Raw genomic sequence first — 17,575 nt, 5'->3', positions numbered from 1 at the left:
AAAACCCTCTTCCTTACTGAAACTACAAATATATCTAGAAAATATACCATTTTAAGCTGCACCTACAGTCTAGCACTTGCCTAGCATTTTTTTTTCCTAGAGTACAAAAGGATAGCATGTAACATGCAGTTCTGGCAACAGAAAGGACTCCTGGTTCACCCATCACTCGTTTTAACTTCCCCTTCTTCCCTGCTCATCGAAGGGGACTTTCCTTGCACACTGTCTCCTTGAGTCAACTGAGAGACAGACACTGTCGTAAAGGTACTTTCCAACTAGCAGGCTTCTTTCTCCTAGGGATAAAGTGCCCCATGGAATGGTTAAGAGCTCAGGTTCTAACATCAGACACATCTGAGTTCAGATTCTGAGTCTACAAAGTATTAGCCTCTAAGAACTTAGACAGTTTATGAAAACGTTTTGTGTCCCATTTCCCTAAAGTGCCAATAATAATAACTCCTACTTCAAGCCGGAATCCTGGGGGTGTCATCTTAAATCTACACATCGCTTATCTTGCACATTCAGTCCAGCCCCCAGTCCTATTAATTCTACTTCCTGGATACACCATAGCAGAGCCTCCTCACTGCCATTTTTACCTCCTAGTCTTGTTTCCTTCTGCTCCATCCTTCTCTTGTCATCACAAACCTTGACGTCATCCTTGGCTCCTGTCTTCTATCACCAGCATCTGATTCATTAACACATCCTATAGGCCCTTCTTTCAAATATATCTAGAATCTGACCATGTCTCACTGCTTCCATATCAACCTAAGCCATTATCGTGTCTTGTGGCTATTCTAACCTTGCCTTCCTACAGTTGACTCTCAACACAGGAGCCAGAGTGATTCTTTAAAAATGTAAGTCAAAGCAGGTCTGCTCAAAACCTTTTGATGGCTCAGTATTTCACTGAGAATAAACTCCTAAGTCTCTCCAATAACCAGGTAATAGGGGCCTCTGTCTTGAGTCACCCTGCCATGCTTTAGATGAGTGCACTGTAGCCATGCCCCTCCCTGCAGTGTGGCTGTTTGCTGGGTTGAGAGGTGTCATATGGACCTCTGGACCTCCCCCTACTACCCATTATAATCTAGGTCCTTGGGATGCTGGAATTCACTGCCCAAATGGCCCTAAGCCCACTTCCAGGCCTGTGTAGTGTCTTCACCAAATCCATCCCTTCAAGTGTGGATTCTGCTGCCAGTGTGCCTGTCCCTACACCTGGATGCTTTTTTCGCTCTTTCTGGTGAGTCTGCCTTATGCAAAAAACTGCAACAGCACCACTCCTCCAGCATTCCCAATTCTCCTTGTCGTCTTTCTTTTCCAAAACTTTCATTACCATCTAACTTACCATATAGTGTACTTGTTTATTATATTATTACCTGTCATCTTCCATTAGAATATAATCACTCAAAGGACAGGGATCATTGTCTGTTTATTTACTACTATGCCTTCAGCCCCAGAACAGAGTCTGGCAATAAGTAGGTACTTGGTTAATACTTGTTGGATGAACTATCTCTTTACCTAGCAGGCAGAACAATCTCTTGAATACTGAATAATCAAATCTGACCATGTCACTCCTGCTTAAAAGACTTCAACAACTCCCACTATTTACAAGGTGAAGTTCTCCTTTAGTGTGGCCTACAAAACCTTTCCTGATCTGGCACCTCCTGCCTTGGCCACAGAGAAACACATGTGCTTTCCATGACTAGGACCTCACAGGTGCTTTGAGAAGTCTAATCTCACATCTAATCTCATCTTATTTTTTCTAATCTTATTTTTCTTCTATCTCAATTTCTTCATGAGCTTAAAAAATTGTATTGCATCATAAATAACTCCTTAAGTGGCCTTACATTTCATGCATTCAACAGAAGTGGATAAGTCTTTCCTAACTGTCTTAGTCTATTTCTTCTGCCTCAATTGTATCTGCTACTCACCTCTAGTGTAAGTACTTAACTCATTACTGGTATGCTGATTTATTACACTTCTGTTTTCTAGGCTAGAATAGGAGCTCTTTGTACAGTCATCCCTTGGTATCTGCAGGATATTGGTTCCAGGATCCTCTGTGGATACCAAAATCCACAGATGCTCAAGTCCCTCATGTAAAATGGCATAATATAGTCGGCCGTATATGTAGGGTTGCAGAACCCTTTAGATACGGAGAGCGGACTGCACTTGATTAGGTCCTTATAACTGTGTGCTGAATGGACAAGTGAATGAGTGCTTGCATGCATGACAATTTAGCATCATACTCAGGAATCTGAGATCACTGGCTCCCACTTGACTCCACTCTATCGGAGAAACAGAAACCTTAATTTGGTTGTTTATTTTTGCCACAAATAAGAACTTTCCATCGAATGGAGCCACTCACAACACAATGGGCCACTAATGGGGTGGGGAGGCATCATCCCTGGTATTGTTTAAGCAAAAGGTGCATGTTGAAGCAAGAGTTTCCACAAGAGGTGGAAGGTGATCCCTTTTTAACAGCAAGATTATTTACAAGATTATCTCCCAGAAGAATGTTTCCACAGGTATCTCAAGCCCCTCACCAACCTCTCTCAAAAGACTAGGCTATCCGGATAAGACCTCTACCCTCTGGGTTCTTTAGGAGAACCACGTTTTCTGAAAGAGCAGGTTCTTGAAGGCGTTAATGTTGGGGAAGTATGAACTCTTTCATACTCAGACAGGCAAGGCCTGAAAGAATTTACTTAGAGAACTTACGGAGTGCATTGCCAAAATTAATTAACTCAATGCATCATTTAAAGAGTATCCATGTGTAAGGCACTCCTTTGGCCAAATGAGCATTGTGATGACTCTTCTCCACGATACAATGAACATGTTCAAACAACCACATCTCTCTCTAGCCTCCCCTTTTAAAATTCACCTTTGTTTTGGATATAAATATCTTATTGTCTATGCCTAGTCAGCTGTTCATTTTCATCTTAATTGTATATTCCTTATGTACATGTTTGGTTTTGCTAGCTTTTCCATCAAGCAGAGGGTGCTCATTGTAGCTATCTTTATATCAGTCAGGCTGGGCTCTAATGAATACTTTGGAATGTGAATGGAAAAAAGTAGTTTTTAATCAAATGATCAGTTTAGCTGAATTTCTTAATTTCTGGATAATTCTTAATGAAGTTATGGGTAATTCTTGATAATTCTGCCTATGAACATGTCGTAGTATTGCAGTTGAGGGCAAGTCATTATCTAAAATGGAACAGAATGGCATAGGATAAGCTTCAAGAACTTTTTCTGGTGGCTCCAGGAGTCAAGAAGGGCCCCCTCAGTAAGGAGATAATCAAGCTTGAGAGTGAGAAGAAGCAAAAGCTACTCTTTTTAGATTTGTGCAAAGTCCTGCTCAAATTGCTGCCCCCTTGGCTCTCACCCAGGCCACTAGAAAAGCTGCTTCTCTTGGTGGTGTGGTGGAAGCAGCAGTTCTGAGCTAGGCATCAGGAGACAGGAGTTCCAGTCTTTGCTCTATCCCTGCTGCCTTAGGAACTCACTCTCCACTCTCTACAAAAGAAGGGGTGAACTAGGTGACTTCCAAGGTCCCTTCCATGTACCATCTATGCAACTAACAACCAATCTCTACCATTTTGTTTCGCCATGTTAGGTAATACTCAAGTGTGTAACATATCAAGATTTTTGATGAACCGTGAACATTTTAATATTTTTGATATTAAAGTGTGATTTCATTTCTAACTACCACAAGTATTATTGGCCTATCAGTAACAGTTGATCACTAGTGTTTAAGATAAAGTTAAGATATGTAAGAATGGCCTTATTCCAGCTGAAGTCTTTTATTCCTCCCCTCTAAAAGGCATTTAAGAAAGTGAGTTAAAATGATATCATGGAGATAAGTAAAAAACTTCAACTTATAAATGTGTATATATATGAATGTGTACATAGACATAAAGTTAAACTTTTGATAATTTAGGCACTTTGTTATTAGGAACATAAAGTAATGTGGGGAGTTGCATAACCTTTGTTGCCTAGGTTGTGGCAGAGCTAGTGACCAGTAATGCAAGGTTTGGTTGGTCAGTTGTGTCCTCATCTAGGGAGACGTGGACCTGGAGAAATCTTCAAGAGTTTATGGATACCGTCAAGTGGAAGGTTCCTGCTTCAGTGGACATTCTCCTCCCTCCCCCTCCTCTTCTTCTTCCTCCTTCTGCTCCTTCTGCTCCTTCTGCTTCTTCTGCTTCTCCTTTTGCTTCTGCTGCTGCTGCTTCTCTTTTTCCTCTGTTTCTCTATCCTGCTCAAGAAGATTAAGCTCCCCAAGGGCAGAAATTTCTGTCTGTTTTTGTTCCTTATTATATCTCTGGCACCCCAAACAGCTCCTAATACATGGTGGGTCCTCATTAATATTCACTGAATGATTAGATCATGCTCCTGTGGTCCAAGAGCCATAAATGGTCCTTCTAACATGGTGAGATTGCGAGGGGTGGAAATCGGAAATCATCGAGTTCTCTAATATCTGAAGCTCTTGACCACACCACAGTCAATAAACAGAAATGACTGTGGACAAGGTACGTGAAAAATACTTGGTAAATGGCAAAGCGTTCTTTACATTCATTGTCATTATTACTTAGGATGGTGACTGATGATCTTTGGTCTAAAATTCCCATGAATTCCTAATATGGCCACTCCTTTCACTAACCCACGAAGGTTTCGCCTGGTAAAATCTACCTAGTCTTTAAGACTCACTCAGCACCACCTCTTTCACGACTACTCCCCTGTACCTCCTAAGTAAATGTTCACAGAACTGTTGTACCTTTCAGAGTACTTCTTGTCTATCTTGTATTTAATAGGTTACGTCTAACTTTCTGCTTAGTAGATGTTTAGATCTTATTCTGCTTATTTCTCCATAAAAGATACTAACAGCAATTTATTCAATTGTATTAAGAAGTCGTATCTTTCCAGAAAAATCAAGAAAATTTCTGTAAATTCTGAGGAGAAGGTTGTAAGCAGAAAATGTAAGCAGGAAAACTTTTCCAAGCAAAATTTGCAAGAGAACCAAAAATTACTATAGGTGCTAGAAGGTTCACTTTCTGGTTGCTTCAGGCCCAGTTTCTTGCCATTTCACCTATCTACTGAAAGCTATTTGTGAATTTATAGATGAAATGAAATTTATGGTGCTGAAATTATGTACAGAGGTTTTAATTCTTTCTTTCTTTTATTCAAGACATTTACTCTATATTTTCTGTGTGGCAAGCTCTGGTATGCAGAGGTAAATAAGACAGAAACAAAGCTTTCAGAATTCTCTGGTCTCTAGAACAACCAAGGCACAGGTACTTTATGGAAATATCTCAAGAATCCTAGCAAATAATTTCTTTGTGTAATAATAACCAGCATAAAGGATCATGCTTGTATAACACTTTATTCTCTGCTGAACATTGCCAGTCTTAACTCATTTTGCTTCTCCCTCTTCCCAAGTGTCTAGCACAGCCCTGGATATCTGTGAAGACCTAGATAAACACACAACAAACTGAACTGAAATACCTGACTTAATAACTGTTTTTGAAGCCAAGTGTCTAAAGCAAGAATTGTAAGTAGCAATGTTTTAAAATAATTTGGATCTGAGTGCCTTTGGCAAGTAATGCAGAGTTTGCCCCAGGCCCTGCTACTCCCTATTGTATGATCACACATTTTACTGTCTACCAGTTCCTACAGGCATTTGAGATTTTAGGGAATCTTAACAACAGTGGCTCTGTTTTTAGAGGTGGATCAGAAATCTTTCAGTATTCAATATCTAAACCATCTAGACATAGGTAGACAATCTGTAGCCTTCAATTTAACTTAAATTCAAATTGAATCTCAACTTTTTAGTCAATAAACACTGAGCTGCCATTTTTTGCAAGTCTTTGCATTAGACTGTGGAGAATCAATAGAAGGATTCATCTAAGAAAGGATTCCTGCCCTTAAAGACATTATAACATAGTCAGAAGTTTAAAACTCATACACATGAAAAATACTAAGAAGTGGTGTAAAATATTTTGCATGACGATGCAAAAACCCTGGAAGCTGACTGGAAGAAGGGAGACTTCTCGGATGGGATTTGAAATGAGTCTTTGAAGCACTGGTAGAAATTGGAGAGTTGGAACAACTCTTGAGGGCACTGCAGATGAGTCAGGAGCAAAGTTTTAGAGGTGCAAACACACAGGGCATGTTAAGGAAGACAATGAACAGCATAACCTGGCTGGAAATAAGTTTGGGACAAGAATATTGAGAGCTTAGTGCCAGGTAGAGCTGCCAATAAAAAACAGTGACAGTCACTCAAAAACTGAGTGACAATAACAAAGAAGTTTGAAAAGATTAAATCTGAGTTTGTTTTTTTCAGTATGTAATAGAGGGAGAGTGGAATTGGAGGCCAGCTACTTGATTAGGGGGTCACAGTGTTCATCCAGATGTTTGGTAAAGCATCTGATTTAGGATCAGAAGAGGGAAGAAAGGGAGAGGAAGGAGAAACTTCCTGTCAATAAGATAATTGACAGGACAACTGACAAAACAATTGACAAGTGATTAGTCACATGGGAAAGAAACAGAAGCAACAAGTTGACTGTGGTTTTGAGGTCAGACTATCAAAACAATATTGATGTCATTGGGTGGGGGTGGGGGGGAGGAAATATAAGATCAACAGCTGATTTTTTTTTTTTTTTTGCGGTACGCGGGCCTCTCACTGTTGTGGCCTCTCCTGTTGCGGAGCACAGGCTCCAGGCACGCAGGCTCCAGGCGCGCAGGCTCAGCAGCCATGGCTCATGGGCCAGCTGCTCCACGGCATGTGGGATATTCCCGGACCGGGGCACGAACCCGTGTCCCCTGCATCGGCAGGCGGACTCTCAATCACTGCGCCACCAGGGAAGCCCAAGAGCTGATTTTTAAAGGGAAGATGATGAGCTAGGTTTGAGTCATGAAGTAATGCAAGGCAGTCAAGAAAAATGTAGGTCTGGAGTGTGGAACACAATTTGGGACTAGAGATAAAGATAAAGAAGTTATTTGTAATAAAATGTTAGTTGACTTTGGGGAATGAATTAACTCTCTGAGGGGGAGAGTATAAAAAGAGAGGTTAGAAAGAAAAGATCTGAACTCTGAGGAATGCCCCAGAATTTGGAGAGTGGGAGTAAGAGACCAGAGACAAAAGCAGAGAAGAAATGATCCTAAGAGTGAAAAGCTTCCCCATCACAATATCTCAGAGCCGAGGGAGGAAATCCCAAGAAGCAGAAGTGGTTGACAATAGAGAGGTCGGGAGACTAGGAACTGGGAATCAGCCCCAGGGTTATTAGGGAGGGCTGGAGGGTATTGAGGTGATTGGGGCTGGATAACCTTTCAGATTCCTTTATCTATCCTGGAATTCTGTTAGTCGATTTGAAGATTAGGGGAACACAACATGAGAGAGCCCCACAGCAGTAGAGCAGTGTGGGACATGAGGAGGTCAGGCTGCAGTTGCCTCATTACAGGGTAACCCAAGTATGCTACAGTTAAGTCATGTGGTATATTTGAACGTTGCCATGTGGAATAAAAATTACACACGACAACCTATGGATCACTGTCCGATGCATCTTAAAGAAAGTCAGCTCTGAAGCATGATCCCTAATACTGTCCCTGAGAAATCTGCATCACCTCCATCAGCCCCAATGTCCGCTGTATATTATGCAAATATCCCACATCTGGTGATTCACCAGCCACTTCATCAAATCAATTAATTCAACAACTCAACAAGCACCCAATGAGCACCCATGCATATTGTGAGGCACTGTGAGGGGTACTTGGGATTCAGAGATCCTAAAAGGTGTGGTCTTTGCCTATGAGGAGCTACAGTTTAATGGAAAGGCTCACAGAAGAAATCTGAGAAGACACCTTGAAGAGTGGGAAAGGAACATCCTGCTGATGGTGAGAGTTCAGGTAATAAAGGCAAATAGACCAGTTCCAAGTGGCAAGAGATAAGATTTCATCTATTCATAGAATCTTAGGCTTCAAAGGGAGCTTAAAAAACATCCAGATCAATTGGCATTTGACTCCTGCTACAACTGTCTGATTACTGCTCACGCTGAATATTCTTACTGTACATTTTTGTCAATGTATGTTAATCACTCCCTTCCACAGAACCACAGAATTTCAGGGTCACAAGACCTTATTTGTAGGTAATTTCATTCAAGTTTCACCTCCTCACTTCAACCCTTTCTCACATAAATCCATCGTCATCACTTTTCTACTATGTGCACCTGGATAGTGACCAATAAATAGCAATAGTTGCAGTTTTCCTTCATTTTGCTAAACATTCTTTCATCATTTTATGTAGAATATTAAGCATTTTAGTAGGCCCAAATCACGCTTTTGTTAAATAATGGTTGCCTATATTATAAGTTAATGTAATTATAGTTTTTTTTTTTTTTTTAACAGCTTACACTTGAATATAGCTTGTAAACACAGGCTAGGCTAGCCTGGAATGTTGACTGCCTGCCAAAGGGATAATCACAAACAGGTGTTAGATGTAAAAATCCAAATTTTTAAGTTCCATTAACCCTTCAAAATTCTAAGCAGAGAGACAACTTTAGGAGTAAATTTTTTTTGGTGCAGATTTATTTTGTGCAGAAAACAAAATAACCCATCTCATAAAACTGCTCAAGAAGAATAATAAGCATAGGACCAGCAAGAGAAATCCTACTATTTTGAGGACAGGAGGAAATTAGCTTGTTTGTGTACCTGAGCACAATTTCTGAGGCAGTTTCCCCTGCCTCCAATGGTGTGGAGAGAAAATGTGCCCATGCTTACCCAACTATGGCATGCTCATCATGGTCTACAACACCAACTCAAAGTATGAGAAAATCTCAACCCACTCGATACTCACATCAGGCCTTGGCACGGCTCCTCAGGCAAAGACGCAAAAGAAAATAAAACAACAAACAGTTGCTCTTTGTCAGATTCCCTCATAGAGGCCAACAAAACAAACAGCCAAAACAAAAACAAAACCTAGGTTGCTGCTGAGACCAATGCAACAAGTAGTAGCTCCAACCCAGGGTTCTTTTTAGCTGGCAGAGGGACGCACGAGGATGGATGACAGAAAACTGTGGGGATAAGGTACACTGAGCAAGACAAGAAAAGATATCATCCCCATCCAACTCAGGCTTTCTCTTAATATGAGTACAATTCAAACCAAAACTGATGCTAAGGAACTGACTGAAGCCCAACCTACTGGCAAGTTTTGGTTTTACTTTCAGTGGCACGTCTCTGCATGCAAGTACCCATTGACCTGTGTGTGCATATTTATTTATTTATGTATTTATTTATGTATTTACTTGTTTTAGGTTGTTTCCATGTCTGGCTATCGTAAATAGTGCTGCAATGAACACTGGGGTGCATGTGTCTTTTTTTTTTCTTTTATTATTGGTTAAAAAAATTTTTTTAACATCTTTATTGGAGTATAATTGCTTCACAAAGGTGTGTTAGTTTTTGCTTTATAACAAACTGAATCAGCTGTACATATACATATATCCTCATATCCCCTCCCTCTTGCGGCTCCCTCCCACCCTCCCTATCCCACCCCTCTAGGTGGTCACAAAGCACTGAGCTGATCTCCCTGTGCTATGTGGCTGCTTCCCACTAGCTATCTATTTTACGTTTGGTAGTGTATATATGTCCCTGTCTCTCTCTAGCTTTGTCACAGCTTACCCTTCCCCCTCCCCATATCCTCAAGTCCATTCTCTAGTAGGTCTGTGTCTTTATTCCTGTCTTACCCCTAGGTTCTTCATGACTTTTTTTTTTTCTTAGATTCCATGTATACGTGTTAGCATACGGTATTTGTTTTTCTTTCTGACTTACTTCACTCTGTATGACAGACTCTAGGTCCATCCACCTCACTACAAATAACTCAATTTCATTTCTTTTTATGGCTGAGTAATATTCCATTGTATATATGTGCCACGTCTTCTTTATCCATTCATCAGTCGATGGACACTTAGGTTGCTTCCATATCCTGGCTATTGTAAATAGAGCTGCAGTGAACATTGTAGTACATGACTCTCATTGAATTATGGTTTTCTCAGGGTGTATACCCAGCAGTGGCATTGCTGGGTCATATGGTAGTTCTATTTTTAGTTTTTTAGGGAACCTCCATACTGTTGTCCATAGTGGCTATATCAATTTACATTCCCACCAACAGTGCAAGAAGGTTCCCTTTTCTCCACACCCTCTCCAGCGTTTATTGTTTGTAGATTTTTTGATGATGGCCATTCTGACTAACGTGAGGGGATACCTCATGGTAATTTTGATTTGCATTTCTCTAATGATTAGTGATGTTGAGCATCCTTTCATGTGTTTGTTGGCAATCTGTATATCTTCTTTGGAGAAATGTCTATTTAGGTCTTCTGCCCATTTTTGGATTGGGTTGTTTGTTTTTTTGAGATTGAGCTGCATGAGCTGCTTGTAAATTTTGGAGATCAATCTTTTTCAGTTGCTTCATTGGCAAATATTTTCTCCAATTTGTTTTGTTTATGGTTTCCTTTGCCGTGCAAAAGCTTTTAAGTTTCATTAGGTCCCATTTGTTTATTTTTATTTTTATTTCCATTCCTCTAGGAGGTGGGTCAAAAAGGATTTTGCTGTGATTTATGTCACAGAGTGTTCTGCCTATGTTCTCCACTAAGAGTTTGATAGTTTCTGGCCTTACATGTGGGTCTTCAATCCATTTTGAGTTTATCTTTGTGTATGGTGTTAGGGAGTGTTCTAATTTCATTAGTTTACATGTAGCTGTCCAGTGTTCCCAGAACCACTTATTAAAGAGTCTGTCTTTTCTCCATTGTATATTCTTGCCTCCTTTATCAAAAATAAGGTGACCATGTGTGAGTGGATTTATCTCTGGGCTTTCTATCCTGTTCCATTGATCTATATTTATGTTTTTGTGCCAGTACCATACTGTCTTGATTACTGTAGCTTCTTTGTAGTATAGTCTGAAGTCAGGGAGCCTGATTCCTCCAGCTCCGTTTCTCTTTCTCAAGATTGCTTTGGCTATTCGGGGTCTTTTGTGTTTCCATACAAATTGTGAAATTTTCTGTTCTAGTTCTGTGAAAAATGCCATTGGTAGTTTGATAGGGATTGCACTGAATCTGTAGATTGCTTTGGGTAGTAGAGTCATTTTCACAATGTTGATTCTTCCAATCCAAGAACATGGTATATCTTTCCATCTGTTTGTATCACCTTTAATTTCTTTCATCAGTGTCTTATAGGTTTCTGCATACAGGTCTTTTATCTCCTTGGGTAAGTTTATTCCTAGGTATTTTATTCTTTATGTGTCAATGGTAAATGGGAGTGTTTCCTTAATTTCTCTTTCAGATTTTTCATCATTAGTGTATAGGAATGCAAGAGATTTCTGTGCATTAATTCTGTATCCTGCTACTTTACCAAATTCATTGATTAGTTCTAGTAGTTTTCTGGCAACATCCTTGGGATTCTCTTTGTATAGTATCATGTCATCTGCAAAGAGTGAAAGCTTTACTTCTTCTTTACCGATTTGGATTCCATTTATTTTTTTTCTTCTCTGATTGATGTGGCTAAAACTTCCCCAACTATGTTGAATAATAGTGGTGAGAGTGGAGAACCTTGTCTTGTTCCTGATCTCAGAAGAAATGGTTTCAGTTTTTCACCATTGAGAAGGATGCTGGCTGTGGGTATGTCATATATGGCCTTTATTATGTTGAGGAAAGTTCCCTCTATGCCTACTTTCTGCAGGGTTTTTATCATAAAAGGGTGTTGAATTTTGTCAAAAGCTTTCTCTGCATCTATTGAGATGATCATATGGTTTTTCTCCTTCAATTTGTTAATATGGTTTATCACATTGATTGATTTGCGTATATTGAAGAATCCTTGCATTCTTGGAATAAACCCCACTTGATCATGGTGTATGATCCTTTTAATGTGCTGTTGGATTCTGCTTGCTAGTATTTTGTTGAGAATTTTTGCATCTATGTTCATCAGTGATATTGGCCTGTAGTTTTCTTTCTTTGTGACATCCTTGTCTGGTTTTGGTATGAAGGTGATGGTGGCCTTGTAGAATGAATTTGGGAGTGTTCCTCTCTCTGCTATATTTTGGAAGAGTTTGAGAAGGATAGGTGTTAGCTCGTCTCTAAATGTTTGATAGAATTCACCTGTGAAGCCATCTGGTCCTGGGCTTTTGTTTGTTGGAAGATTTTTAATCACAGTCTCAATTTCAATGCTTTGATTGGTCTGTTTATATTTTCTATTTCTTCCTGATTCAGTCTCAGAAGGTTGTGCATTTCTAAGAATTTGTTCATTTCTTCCATGTTGTCCATTTTATTGGCATAGAGTTGCTTGTAGTAATCTCTCATGATCCTTTGTATTTCTGCAGTGTCAGTTGTTACTTCTCCTTTTTCATTTCTAATTCTTTTGATTTGAGTCTTCTCCCTTTTTTTCTTGATGAGTCTGGCTAATGGTTTATCAATTTTGTTTATCTTCTCAAAGAACCAGCTTTTAGTTTTATTGATCTTTGCTATTGTTTCCTTCATTGCTTTTTCATTTATTTCTGATCTGAAATTTATGATTTCTTTCCTTCTGCCAACTTTGGGGTTTTCTTGTTCTTCTTTCTCTAATTGCTTTAGGTATAAGGTTAGGTTGTTTATTTGAGATGTTTCTTGTTTCTTGAGGTAGGACTGTATTGCTATAAACTTCCCTCTTAGAACTGCTTTTGCTGCATCCCATAGGTTTGGATCATCGTGTTTTCATTGTCATTTGTTTCTAGGTATTTTTTGATTTCCTCTTTGATTTCTTCAGTGATCTCTTGGTTATTTAGTAGTGTATTGTTTAGCCTCCATGTGGTTGTAGTTTTTACAGATTTTTTCCTGTAATTGATATCTAGTCTCATACCGTTGTGGTCAGAAAAGATACTTGATATGATTTCAATTTTCTTAAATTTACCAAGGCTTGATTTGCGACTCAAGATATGATCTATCCTGGAGAGCACTTGAGAAGAAAGTGTACTCTGTTGTTTTTGGATGGAATGTCCTATAAGTATCTTAAGTCCATGTTGTTTATTGTATCATTTAAGCTTATGTTTCATTATTTATTTTCATTTTGGTTGATCTGTCCGTTGGCGAAAGTGGGGTGTTAAAGTCCCTTACTATGATTGTGGTACTGTCAATTTCCCTTTTTATGGCTGTTAGCATTTGCCTTATATACTGAGGTGCTCCTATGTTGGGTCCATAAATATTTCCAATTGTTATATCTTCTTCTTGGACTGATCCCTTGATCATTGTGTAGTGTTCTTCTTTGTCTCTTGTAATAGTCTTTATTTTAAAGTCTATTTTGTCTGATATGAGAATTGCTACTCCATCTTTCTTTTGATTTCCATTTATATGGAATATCTTTTTCCATCCCCTCACTTTCAGGCTGCATGTGTACCTAGGTATGAAGTGGGTCTCTTGTAGACAGCATATATATGGGTCTTGTTTTTGTATCCATTCAGGCAGTCTATGTCTTTTGGTGGAAGCATTTAATCCATTTACATTTAAGGTAGTTATCAATATGTATGTTCCTATCACCATTTTCTTAATTGTTTTGGGTTTGTTATTGTACGTCTTTTCCTTCTCTTTTTCTTTGTATTTAATTTTTGATAGCTTGATTTATATGTGTTTTGGCATGTTTCTCCTTATATTTATCCTGTATGGGACTCTGCATTTCCTGGACTTGATTGAAAAAATATGGAACGCTTCACAAATTTGCATGTCATCCTTGTGCAGGGGCCAGGCTGATCTTCTCTGTATCGTTCCAATTTTAGTATACGTGCTGCCAAAGTAAGCACACATGTGCACATTTAGGAGTAGGAGAAGGGAAGGGAAAGAAGAATACCAGCATATTCTAGCTACGTACCAAGAACTTTACACAGGTATCATTATTTGTTTTCTGGGGCTGCCATAACAATTCAGCACAAACTGGGTGGCTTAAAACAGTAGACACTGTACTTATAGTTCTCTCCCAATTCTGGAGACGAGAAGTCTGAGATCAAGGTGTCACATGGCCATACTCCTGCTGAAGGCTCCAGGAAAGAATGCTTCCTTGTCTATTCCTAGCTTCCGGGGGCTCCTTTCAATCCTTGGCATATCTTGGCTGCAGCAGGTCATTCCAATCTCTGCCTTCATCTTTTCATGATCTTATTCGTTGTGCATATCATTGCATGTCTTTCCTCTTCTTATTAGGACACCAGCCATTGGGTTAGTGCCCACCCTATTCCAGTATGACCTCATCTTAACTAATTACATCTGCAAACACAATACTTCCTAATAAGGTCACATTTGGAGGCTCCAGGTGGACATGGAATTTGGAGGAAACATTATGCAAGCTGCTACAGTACTTCATTTCATTCTTGGAGCAACTTGTGGTCTAGATACTGTTAGACCCATTTTACATATGAGGAAACAGTTGACATCGAGAAGCCTTTCTTCATTTGCATGGTTGTACTTGAACTAAGCCCTCTGCGGCCCCATTACACCACGAGGCTTTTCAATATTTTCAATAGTGAGACTCAAACCTGATGGCAAGAAAAGGCCAACTTGCATGCAGTCCTGATTATCAATCCAATTCCAACCTCCTCATTTCTCTTGGGCTCATAAGAGTGGGGTCAGAAGAGACAGGGTAGGTTTTCTAAGCCATATTTCTCTAATGTGTTCTAGTCCTCTTAACATGCCTTGCCTCTAAGTCCTCCCCCAACCTAATTGTTTTTATTCTGAAAAAGCAGCATTCTCGTTTCCTCCTTCTCATTCTTTTTACTTTATACCTTAAAGAAGAAGGGGTGAAATTTGTAGTAGCTACAAATGGGAGTGGCTGCCTAGGCCCCAAGAATGGGGCTGTGTGGGGAACTGCTTCTCCACCCATAACTCCAGGCATGTGGTTTCAATAAGCGTTGCCTGCTCTTACTTGACCTCCCTTCCTCAGCTACCGTGATTGGCTGAGGAATGGGCATATGTCCTCTGCAAGACTCTAAGAGCTTAGTGTCTATAGGGTCCATACACCACCGACCAGAGCTCCTGCTCCTCTTTAGAAGGGAGATACACTTGCCCATTGTTTCCCTTCCTCCACCTCATCTGGGCTCCCTCCTGTCTCAGTCTACGTCTCTCCACCCTTCCCTCTGGGCAGCTCAGTTTTTCCTCCACACCTAGGCTTGGGAAAACAGACTCATCTCAGCACAAAGGAAAGCCCTGGGGTTTTCACAACAGGGCCCAAATAAAACTCAAACTAATATCTCAGTACATTTTCCTGCCTCATAAATCTATATGCCTCAAAAAAATACTGGAGCAGTAGATACCAAGGTGTTAACAGGGGCGTTTCTGGGTGGAGGACTTGCACAGGTTTTTTTACTTTCTCCTTTTCCCCTTCTATTTTATTTTCTAAATAACTTGCCATGGACACACATTGCTTTTTAAACAGAAATAATTTTTTAAAAATCAGTAATGGAGAGTGTAGTTAAATTGCTAAACAACAGCAACAAGAAAACATTTTTAGAACTTGGCATAGTTGCACTGATACTTAGTAATGGGAAATTGGAATTTAGGTCATAAATATTGCATAATAATGATCTCACTAGTGGGCACAATCAGTCTACAAAGCTCTTTTCATTTTCTAGAAGGGAAGGTTGAGGTGAAGAGAGATTACGTGGCTTAACCAAGGACTGATCACCTTGTGAGTGCAGGGCAGGGTTCATTTCTGGTTTTTCCTCCCAAATATTTTCCTCCAAAAGTAATGCGATACAATGCAATGTGATATGATGCGATGCATTATAAATATGTGAGGGAGATTAAGAGGTACAAACTTCCAGCTGCAAAATAAATGAGTCCCAGACATAAAATGTACAGTATGGGGAATATAGTCAATAATTATGAAATATCTTTGTGCAGCGACAGATGGTGACTAGACCTTATCATGGTGATTATTTTAAAATGTATAGAACTATTGAGTGGGTCCTTCGTGGTTTTCTGGTGACATGGGTGGTGTGCCATGGCACTGGTGAGGCTGGCAGCAAGGTGGCAGACAGGGAATTTTGGGACACGTGGTGAAGGAGCTTCACAGGTAGGATTCAAGAATAAGAATGTGAAACAGATGATATTGCAATCTAACCATCTGCAAGCCTTCATGGGGAGTGTTCTTGAGGGACAAGTCTGCATTTTGAAACGAAAGATTCAGCAAAATTACAAGAAATTACTATGGAAGGTAAAAAAGGCTCAAACCACACAGGAGTCCCAATTCACAGATTGGTACCCTGATCATCTGAAACATCTCTATTTAGATGAAGAGGAAAGACTCAAGAATCAACTTAGAAAAGTTGACCAGTCTTTGTTAGAACAAGTTGACTGGCCTTTGTCAGAAGAACAAGTTAATCAGCCTTTGTCAGAAGAGCAATGTAACATTGACCAGGCATTGTCTGAAGAACACTGTAGCAATGAACAACCTCAGCCAGAAATAATGTAGCATAAGAGTAAACTTCATTACTATGCCAAAGAAAAATAAAAGAAAACATCAAATCAAAAAGCACAGGAAGGGGACTTCCCTGGTGGCACGGTGGTTAGGAAACTGCCTGCCAATGCAGGGGACACGGGTTTGATCCCTGGTCAGGGAACTGATCCCACATGCTGCAGAGTGGCTAAGCCCACGCACCACAACTACCGAGTCTGCGCTCTGGAGCCCGTGAGCCACAGATGCTGAGCCCGCATGTCACAACTACTGAAGCCTGCATGCCTAGAGCCCGTGCTCCACAACGAGAGGGGCCACTGCAATGAGAAGTCCGCACACCACAACGAAGAGTGGCCCTCGCTTGCCGCAACTGGGGAAAGCCCGCATGCTGCAATGAAGACCCAATGCAGCCAAAAATAAATAAATAAAATAAATAAATTTATTTTAAAAATATTTTTAAAAAAGCACAGGAAGAATATGAACAGGTACAAGCTAAGTGTGTTGCTAAGAAACAAGAATTTGAGAGTAGAAAACAAGAGAGAGAAGAAGCTCAAAGTCTCTACAATAAGAAGAAAAAGTGTTCAAAATATTGAGCAAAAAGACTATAAAAGGCCAACCAAACTTGAATTTACAAATGGAGTAGCTTCTTAAAAAAATACAAGAACAAAATTAAGTCAGACATGTTATCCTTAATCAAGGGTTAAAATATCTGCTGTTTACTGAGTTCTCTGTATACGTACTAAACCTCCTAACAATTAACTAAATTTATCGGCAGAAACTGGGCTGCTAAGCTATACTAAATTTAAAATGTCCAAATATTTTTGTTTTTGTAAGATAAAATTTTCTATGTATGTTCTACATAATATTCTTGTTTTAAAAATTTATTTGCGGGGCTTCCCTGGTGGCGCAGTGGTTGAGAGTCCGCCTGCCGATGCAGGGGACATGGGTTCGTGCCCCAGTCTGGGAAGATCCCACATGCCGCGGAGCAGCTGGCCCCTGAGCCATGGCCGCTGAGCCTGCGTGTCCGGAGCCTGTGCTCCGCAAAGGGAGAGGCCACAACAGTGAGAGGCCTGTGTACGGCAAAAAAAAAAAAAAAAAAAAAAAAAAAATTTATTGGCATCTGAAGGAAGGTTGGCCTGGAGAACTG

The 17,575-nt window shown here is 40.0% G+C and overlaps 1 protein-coding gene, 1 non-coding gene and 1 pseudogene across 5 annotated transcripts in view; 1 reads left to right on the top strand and 2 right to left on the bottom strand.

Annotated features, from left to right (window-relative positions):
• PDCD1LG2 (programmed cell death 1 ligand 2) overlaps window positions 1-17,575 on the bottom strand; it is a 117,074-nt gene that overhangs the window by 85,580 nt on the left and 13,919 nt on the right. For 2 of the 4 annotated variants that reach the window (XM_067744311.1, XM_067744314.1), the window contains exon 1: window positions 8,828-9,128. The exons of 1 other annotated variant lie outside the window; for it this stretch is intronic. The gene's annotated coding sequence lies outside the window, so the exon portion shown is untranslated. Of the gene's footprint in view, window positions 1-8,827; window positions 9,130-17,575 lie in introns of those variants that run through there. One more of the 4 variants, XM_067744313.1, reaches the window with a different exon arrangement.
• LOC137228478 (U6 spliceosomal RNA) lies at window positions 13,680-13,786 on the bottom strand. The gene has a single exon (XR_010945268.1). It is a non-coding gene; the product is annotated as a U6 spliceosomal RNA (small nuclear RNA).
• LOC137227051 (thyroid transcription factor 1-associated protein 26-like) lies at window positions 15,976-17,101 on the top strand (annotated as a pseudogene).

Source organism: Pseudorca crassidens, chromosome 7, assembly GCF_039906515.1.
Source record: "Pseudorca crassidens isolate mPseCra1 chromosome 7, mPseCra1.hap1, whole genome shotgun sequence".
NCBI classification, from domain to species: domain Eukaryota; kingdom Metazoa; phylum Chordata; class Mammalia; order Artiodactyla; family Delphinidae; genus Pseudorca; species Pseudorca crassidens.
The sequence above is the reverse complement of the archived record's forward strand: the minus strand, read 5'-3'. Positions and strand labels throughout refer to the sequence as shown.